Source organism: Chiloscyllium plagiosum, unplaced genomic scaffold, assembly GCF_037043375.1.
Source record: "Chiloscyllium plagiosum isolate Xiang-an unplaced genomic scaffold, Cpla_swu_hap1 HiC_scaffold_36, whole genome shotgun sequence".
Taxonomy (NCBI): Eukaryota; Metazoa; Chordata; class Chondrichthyes; order Orectolobiformes; family Hemiscylliidae; genus Chiloscyllium; species Chiloscyllium plagiosum.
In genome coordinates, this window is record NW_028270174.1 from 62,709,918 (window position 1) to 62,717,387 (window position 7,470).

Here is a 7,470-nt window from a genome sequence, read left to right on the forward strand (position 1 = left end):
TAAACCCTATAACTGAACCCCCACTCCGCACACACACACTTCTGATCTGCGTAAAGCTCTGTCTACAGCCCTGGTTAGGATTCATTCTGACTCTGGTCCCAGCACCGTTCAGATGAAGACTGTGCCATCGGAACAGGCTCTTTCTTCCTCCGTAATAAAATGTGTTTATTCAACACAAAATGCAAGGAAAGAAAAAGCTTTTCTGTACATATCAAAATATGGAAACTACAAAAAGACAATATTGTTAAAGTGCACTTACTATGTGGAGCTATATAAATTAAAATGTGAATACAAAACCATGGAAGTGGTCGGCAAACTTTATCAATCATTATTTGACCCCCAGCTGAGATCCTGATTTCCCCTCTGTCAGTGATCCCCCTCACTGAGATTTTCTCGCCCTGTCTCTCATACAGTGTATTGAGTGGCTACAAGTTGATGTTGGCCCAAGGTATTTAAATTAATCCACATTCTCCCTGGAGCTAATCTATTGGTCTCTTGGATTATGGTTAGCTGTCAGCAACTCAGCTCTGGGATGTTATTGACGATAAATGATCTGGGATGACAGCCAGTATCAGCATGGTGTTCATTGGGTATTGCACCAGACAAAGGGCTTACAGTCTCTGGGAGATTCTAATCGGTTGACACCCATTGTTCTCATTCATTGTGTCGCTCCGTTTTCTCTCCACTCTGGTTATCTCACTTCACTTTCTTTCTCTCTGTTTATTTCTCACTCTCCCTCTCAGTCTATCTCTGATCATTCTCTTTATTTTCAAGTTGTCAGGTTGGAGAGCTCGTGGACGCACGGTAGGCTAAATGGCCTCCTTCTGTGCCGTAGGAATACTGAATTTCTCTGACCCACAATAAACACTTTAGGTGCCTGGAGAGGCAAGCTGGTCCAGTGAAGAACACAGTGGACAATTAACCATGATCTCTTCCAGTTTTCTGACATGCAACGACCTCGAATTATCTGTTCAAACAAACAGACTCCTCACATAAAAATCAGCACATTTCAGACTGCCAGGCCTATTGTGTTCAGTACTCTTTGCCTGTTTTTGGTTGGTCTTGGCTGAACTGATCTTAGTCTCCAACTCCTCCTCAGTCGATGTACCTGTGGGCTTACTGTTGTGGTTCCCCACACCCCTCCCCACCACACTCTCCCCACCACACCCCTCCCCACCGCCGCCACACACTAGTTTAAACCTTCGTAAAGGACAATAGCAATCCTGCCTGCCAGGAGATTGCTGCCAGTTCAGGTCCACCCTGTCCTTCTTGTGTCTATCCTACCGACCCGTGAATCCCAGTGATCCACAGATCAGAGATTGCTGCCTATCATAAAAGCTCTTTGGCCATTTATTTAACTGTGCTGCCTTCCCATTCCTAAGCTCACTCGCACGTGACATATTCTAATGTCTCCAAAATTCAAATATCCTTTCAGCACAACTCCATCAAGGCCTTTTTAAAGTGGATAGACTTATTAATAAAATCTTAAGTGTGACGTCAGGAACGTGAGACTACTGATTCAGTCCAATGACCACCGGATCTGATATCTATCCCCGCCACCAAACCTGTTTGACAAGGCATACATATGAACCATCTATTTGCAGATGGACGAGGATAAACAGAAGATTAGAAAATGTCAGAGCAAATAGATGTCATTCAGCCTGTTTACTCAGCTTTGCTATTTAATTGGATTCCAGTTATTCTGTTCCTTTTAATGCCAGGGTTTTTACCCAGCATCCCCAGTGGGTCAGCAAGTGCCCAATGTCATTGTGTGCACAGTCCTGCGAAGGAAGTATCCAGGACCAGGCAGTGGGGTGTCAGGAGCCGCAGGGGTGGCGCAAGGAAAGGCTGCATGTAGTGACGATTGACTGAGGGACTGAAAGAGATGGAATGGTTATCAAGGGACACTGCACTCTGACAAGTGGCCGGGCAAGATTCCTAAACATCCAGGGAACCCGCGAACCACGGCTGGGTTTACACATACCTGTCACATTTGCTGCATGTCTCCATTAAACAAAAGCAAAAATACTGTAGATGGTAGAAATCTGAAGCAAATACAGAGACGTACTGTGGAGAGAGAACGGAGTTAATGCTCCCAATGCAGACACGGGAAGAATGTATAAAGTCCACACAGACAGGTTCCAGAGATTGGAATTGAACCGAGTCCCAAGTACAATGAGGCAGCATTTCTGTTTCACCATGCTGCCCAATGATGGATGATTGGGGATTGTATAGTTAGATTCTGGATTAGTGGTGCTGGAAGAGCACAGCAGTTCAGGCAGCCTGCAAGGAGCAGCGAAATCGACGTTTCGGGCAAATGCCCTTCATCAGGAATAAAGGCAGAAAGCCTGAAGCGTGGAGAGATAACTTAGAGGAGGGTGGGGGTGGGGAGAAAGTAGCATAGTGTACAATGGGTGAGTGGGGGAGGGGATGAAGGTGATAGGTCAGGGAGGAGAGGGTGGAGTGGATAGGTGAAAAATGAGATAGGCAGGTAGTACAGGTTCGGACAAGTCATGGAGATAGTGCTGAGCTGGAAGTTTGGAACTAGGGTGAGGTGGGGGAAGGGGAAATGAGGAAATTGTTAAAATCCACATTGATGCCCTGGGGTTGAAGTGTTCCGAGGCAGAAGATGAGGCGTTCTTCCTCCAGCCGTCTGGTGGTGAGTGAGTGGCGGTGGAGGAGGCCCAGGACCTCCATGTCCTCGGCTGAGTGGGAGGGGGAGTTGAAATGTTGGGCCACGCGGCGGTGTGGTTGATTGGTGCGGGTGTCCCGAAGATGTTCCCTAAAGCGCTCTGCTAGGAGGCGCCCAGTCTCCCCAATGTCGAGGAGACCACACTGGGAGCAACGGATGCAATAAATGATATTAGTGGATGAGCAAGTAAAACTTTGATGGATGTGGAAGGCTCCTTTAGGGCCTTGGATAGAGGTGAGGGAGGAGGTGTGGGCGCAGGTTGTACAGTTCCTGCGGTGGCAGGGGAAGGTGCCAGGATAGGAGGGTGGGTTGTAGGGGGGCGTGGACCTGACCAGGTAGTCACGGAGGGAACGATCCTCCGCTCCTCACTTGCAGCAATGCGCCGGCACCTAAATTCTCTACAGTCAGCCCTGCCTCAGCTGAGGGCCACACTCTCAGAATTGCAAAGGACCCACTCTGTACTACATCCTCAGCAGAATTCATGCTCTCAACAAACAGTATTTCAATTCCATCTCAAACATCAAAAACTGTAAGTACAACAAACTTTTATCTACCCACCTCCACAACCAGCGCTCCTCAAACATTCCAGAAGATTCCCCTAGCCTCGGAATCTACTCAAAAGCCATTAGCCATGCGGCTCATGCAGCTGCCACCCCCACGCTGATGGATGATGTCACTTCCGCCCCAAACATGGCCACTCCCACAACCACTTCCAACCCTCACAATTCCTCATGCAACACACGTGACATCACGTCTGCCTCTCACATGCTCAGTGACTACCGCCACACCTACTGCCGTGGTCAGCACCACTTCCACCCCCACCAGCGCCACTCATCTACATTCTACTGACATGCCCCCCATAGACCCACTGTCACTATACCCACCCCCCAGAATCCCGAGGGGAACACTACCCCTGCTCATGACTCCACCCCCATTGCCCCATCATCACACCCTCTCCAGTGACAGGTTCCGCCCCCACTCACAGCTCTACACCCACACCAGCTCCCAGCTCCCAGCCCTGCTGACTTTTCACCATCCCTCCAGACCTTCCCCTCACTGAGGACGAACGATCAGTCCTCAGGAAAAGTCTCACCTTCATCCCCTCCGACCACGCATCAATGAATTTAATACACTCCGTGACGTCAAAAAATTCTTCTGCCGCCTCCGCCTCCGAGCTTACTTTCACAATCAGGACTCCCGCCCACCTTCCGAGGACCCCTTTGCTCACCTCCAACACACTGCATCCATCTGGACACCCCGCGCTGGCGGATTACCTGCCCTCGACCTCTTTATTTCCAACTGCCTCCGGGACATTAACCACCTCAACCTGTCTACCCCCTCCCCCACTCCAACCTCTCACCCTCACAACGAGCAGCCCTCTAATCCCTCTGCTCCAATCCCAACCTCATCCTCGAGGGGGCGCAGTGGTAGTCTGGCGCACTGACCTCTACACCGCTGAAGCCAAACGCCAACTTGAGGACATCTCTTGCTACCGCCCCCTCGACCATCACCCCACCCCCATCACCAAACGATCATCTCCCAGACCATACAGAACCTCATCACCTCAGGAGATCTCCCAGCCACAGCTTCCAACCTCTTAGTCCGGGAACCCCGCACTGTCCGGTTCTACCTCCTTCCCAAGATCGACAAGCCTGACCACCCTGGCCGACCCATTGTCTCAGCATGCTCCTGCCCCACTGATCTCATCTCTACCTATCTCGACATTATCCCACCTAGTCCAGGAACTCCCCACATATGTTCGAGACACCACCCACGCCCTCCACCTCCTCCAAGACTTCCGTTTCCCCGGCCCCCAACACCTCAACTTCACCATGGATATCCAATCCCCCTACACCTCCATCTGCCACGACCAGGGCCTCCAAGCCCTCCGTTTTTTCCTCTCCAGACGTCCCCAACAGTACCCTTCTACCGACACTCTCATTCGTTTGGCCGAACTGGTCCTCACCCTTAACAATTTCTCCTTCGAATCCTCCCACTTCCTCCAGATCAAAGGGGTAGCCATGCGCACACGTATAGGCCCCAGCTATGCCTGGCTTTTTGTTGGCTATATAGAGCAGCTGATCTTCCGTAATTACACCGGCACCACTCCCCATTTCTTCCTCCGCAACATTGATCACTGCATTAGCGCCACCTCGTGCACCCGCGAGGAGGTTGAGTAATTCATCAACTTCACCAACACATTCCACCCTGACCTTAAATTTAACTGGACCATCTCCGACACCTCCCTCCCCTTCCTGGACCTCTCCATCTCCATTAATGACGACCGACTTGACACTGACATTTTTTACAAATCCACCGACTCCCACAGCTACCTGGATTACACCTCTTCCCAACCTACCTCCTGCAAAAATGCCATCCCGTATTCCCAATTCCTCCGCCTCCGCCGGATCTGCTCCCAGGAGGACCAGTTCCACCACAGAACACACCAGATGGCCTCCTTTTTTAGAGACCGCAATTTCCCTTCCCACGTGGTTAAAGATGCCCTCCAATGCATCTCGTCCACATCCCGCACCTCCGCCCTCAGACTCCACCCCTCCAACCGTAACAACGACAGAACGCCCCTGGTGCTCACCTTCCACCCAAGCATAAACCAAATTATCCGCCGACATTTCTGCCACCTCCAAAAAGACCCCACCACCAGGGATATATTTCCCTCCCCACCCCTTTCCGCCTTCAGCAAAGACCGTTCCCTCCGTGACTACCTGGTCAGGTCCACGACCCCCTACAACCCACTCTCCCATTCTGGCATATTCCCCTGCTACCGCATGTACTGTAAAACCTGCGCCCACACATCCTCCCTCATCTCTATCCTAGCCCCTAAAGGAGCCTTCCACATCCATCAAAGTTTAACTTGCACATCTGCCAATATCATTTATTGTATCCATTGCTCCCGATGCGGTCTCCTTTGCATTGGGGAGACTGGGCGCCTCCTAGCAGAGCGCTTGAGGGAACATCTCCGGGACACCCGCACCAATCAACCACACCGCCCCGTGGCCCAACATTTCAACTCCCCCTCCCACTGAGCCGAGGACATGGAGGTCCTGGGCCTCCTTCACCGCCGCTCCCTCACCACCAGACGGCTGGAGGAAGAACGCCTCATCTTCCGCCATGGAACACTTCAACCCCAGGGCAACAATGTCGATTTTAACAGTTTCCTCATTTCCCCTTACCCCACCTCACCCTAGTTCCAAACTTCCAGCTCAGCACTATCTCCATGACTTGTCCGAACCTGTACTACCTGCCTATCTCCTTTTCCACCTATCCACTCCACCCTGTCCTCCCTGACCTATCACCTTCATCCCTTCCCCCACTCACCCAGTGTACTCTATGCTACTTTCTACCCCAACCCCCACCCTCCTCCAGCTTATCTCTCCACGCTTCAGGCTCTTTGGCTTTATTCCTGATGAAGGGCTTTAGCTCGAAACGTCGATTTCGCTGCTCCTTGGATGCTGCCTGAACTGCTGTGCTCTTCCAGCTCCACTAATCCAGAATCTTGTCTCCAGCATCTGCAGTCATTGTTTTTACCATAGTATAGTTAGAGGCATAGATACTGTTCTCCGTGACCGGGATTGAGAGTCCTGAAGGTTGTGTTGCCTACCTGGTACTCGGGTTTGGGAAATGTCATTTGGTTTTCAGAACTTGGAGCGGGAGGTGAATGATCCAGTCGTCAGAGTCCGTGTAGGTACCAACGGCTGGACAAACATATGACATTGAGAAGAGCGACGGATAATACAGGACTGAACTATTATATTGGAATGCATGCAGTGTAAGGAATAAGATAAATACGCTTGTGACTCATACACAAATTGGCAGGTACGAAATGGTGGGCATCACAGTGACATCGCTGGAAGAGGATCAGGATTGGGAGCTGAATATTCAAGGATATTCATCCTATCAGACAGATAGGAAGGTGGGCAGAGAGATAGAGGTGTATCATTATTAAGAACGGGATCAAATCAGTAATCAATAATAAGAAATGAAGTAAGGTCAGATGGTGTAGAATCTGTGTCGGTAGAATTGAGGAATCAAAACGGTGAAAAAATGTAGGTGGAGTTATATACAGGGAGTTGGGGTGCAAGATAAATCAGGAGCTAGAAAGATCTGTCGGAAAGTCAAATTTACAGTGATCACGTGGGACGTCATTATGCAGGTGGACTGGGAATTCCGTGATAGTGGTTCGCAAGAAAATGAATTTGTGGAGTGTCTATGAGATGGCTATTTTCAGCAGGTTGTGCAGGCAGACTCGATGAGGAAGCTTAAGGTGAAGGAAATCATAGGAGGCAATGATCATAATATGATTGAATTTACTCTACAATTTCACATGGAAAAGTTAGAATCAGAAGTAACGACATTACAGCTGAATAAAGGCAATCACAGAGACATGAGGGAGGAGCTGGGTAAAAATGACTGGGAGCCGGACCCAGCAGGAAAGACAGTGGAACAGCAATGGCAGGAGATTTTTGGAGTAATTCAGGATACAGCAGAGATTTATCTTGAGGAAAACGTGGCATGGTACAGGGAGGATGAGACAACCATGGCTGACGAGGGAATTCAGGTATAGCATAAATGCAAAAGAGAACGGATATAATGTGGCAAAGTGGAGTGGGAAACCAGAGGATTGGGAAACTTACAAAGACAAAACAGAGTGCAACTGCATTTATTACGAGAGGATCTGAATATATAACAGGTTGTATACGGCTCTGGTGAGACCACATTTGGAGTATTGTGCGTAATTTTGAGCCGCATATCTCAGGAAG

The 7,470-nt window shown here is 49.8% G+C and overlaps 1 pseudogene; it reads left to right on the forward strand.

Annotated features, from left to right (window-relative positions):
• Nucleotides 1-4,713: 4,713 nt before the first annotated feature.
• LOC148139971 (uncharacterized) lies at nt 4,714-5,898 on the forward strand (annotated as a pseudogene).
• The last annotated feature ends 1,572 nt before the right edge of the window (nt 5,899-7,470 follow it).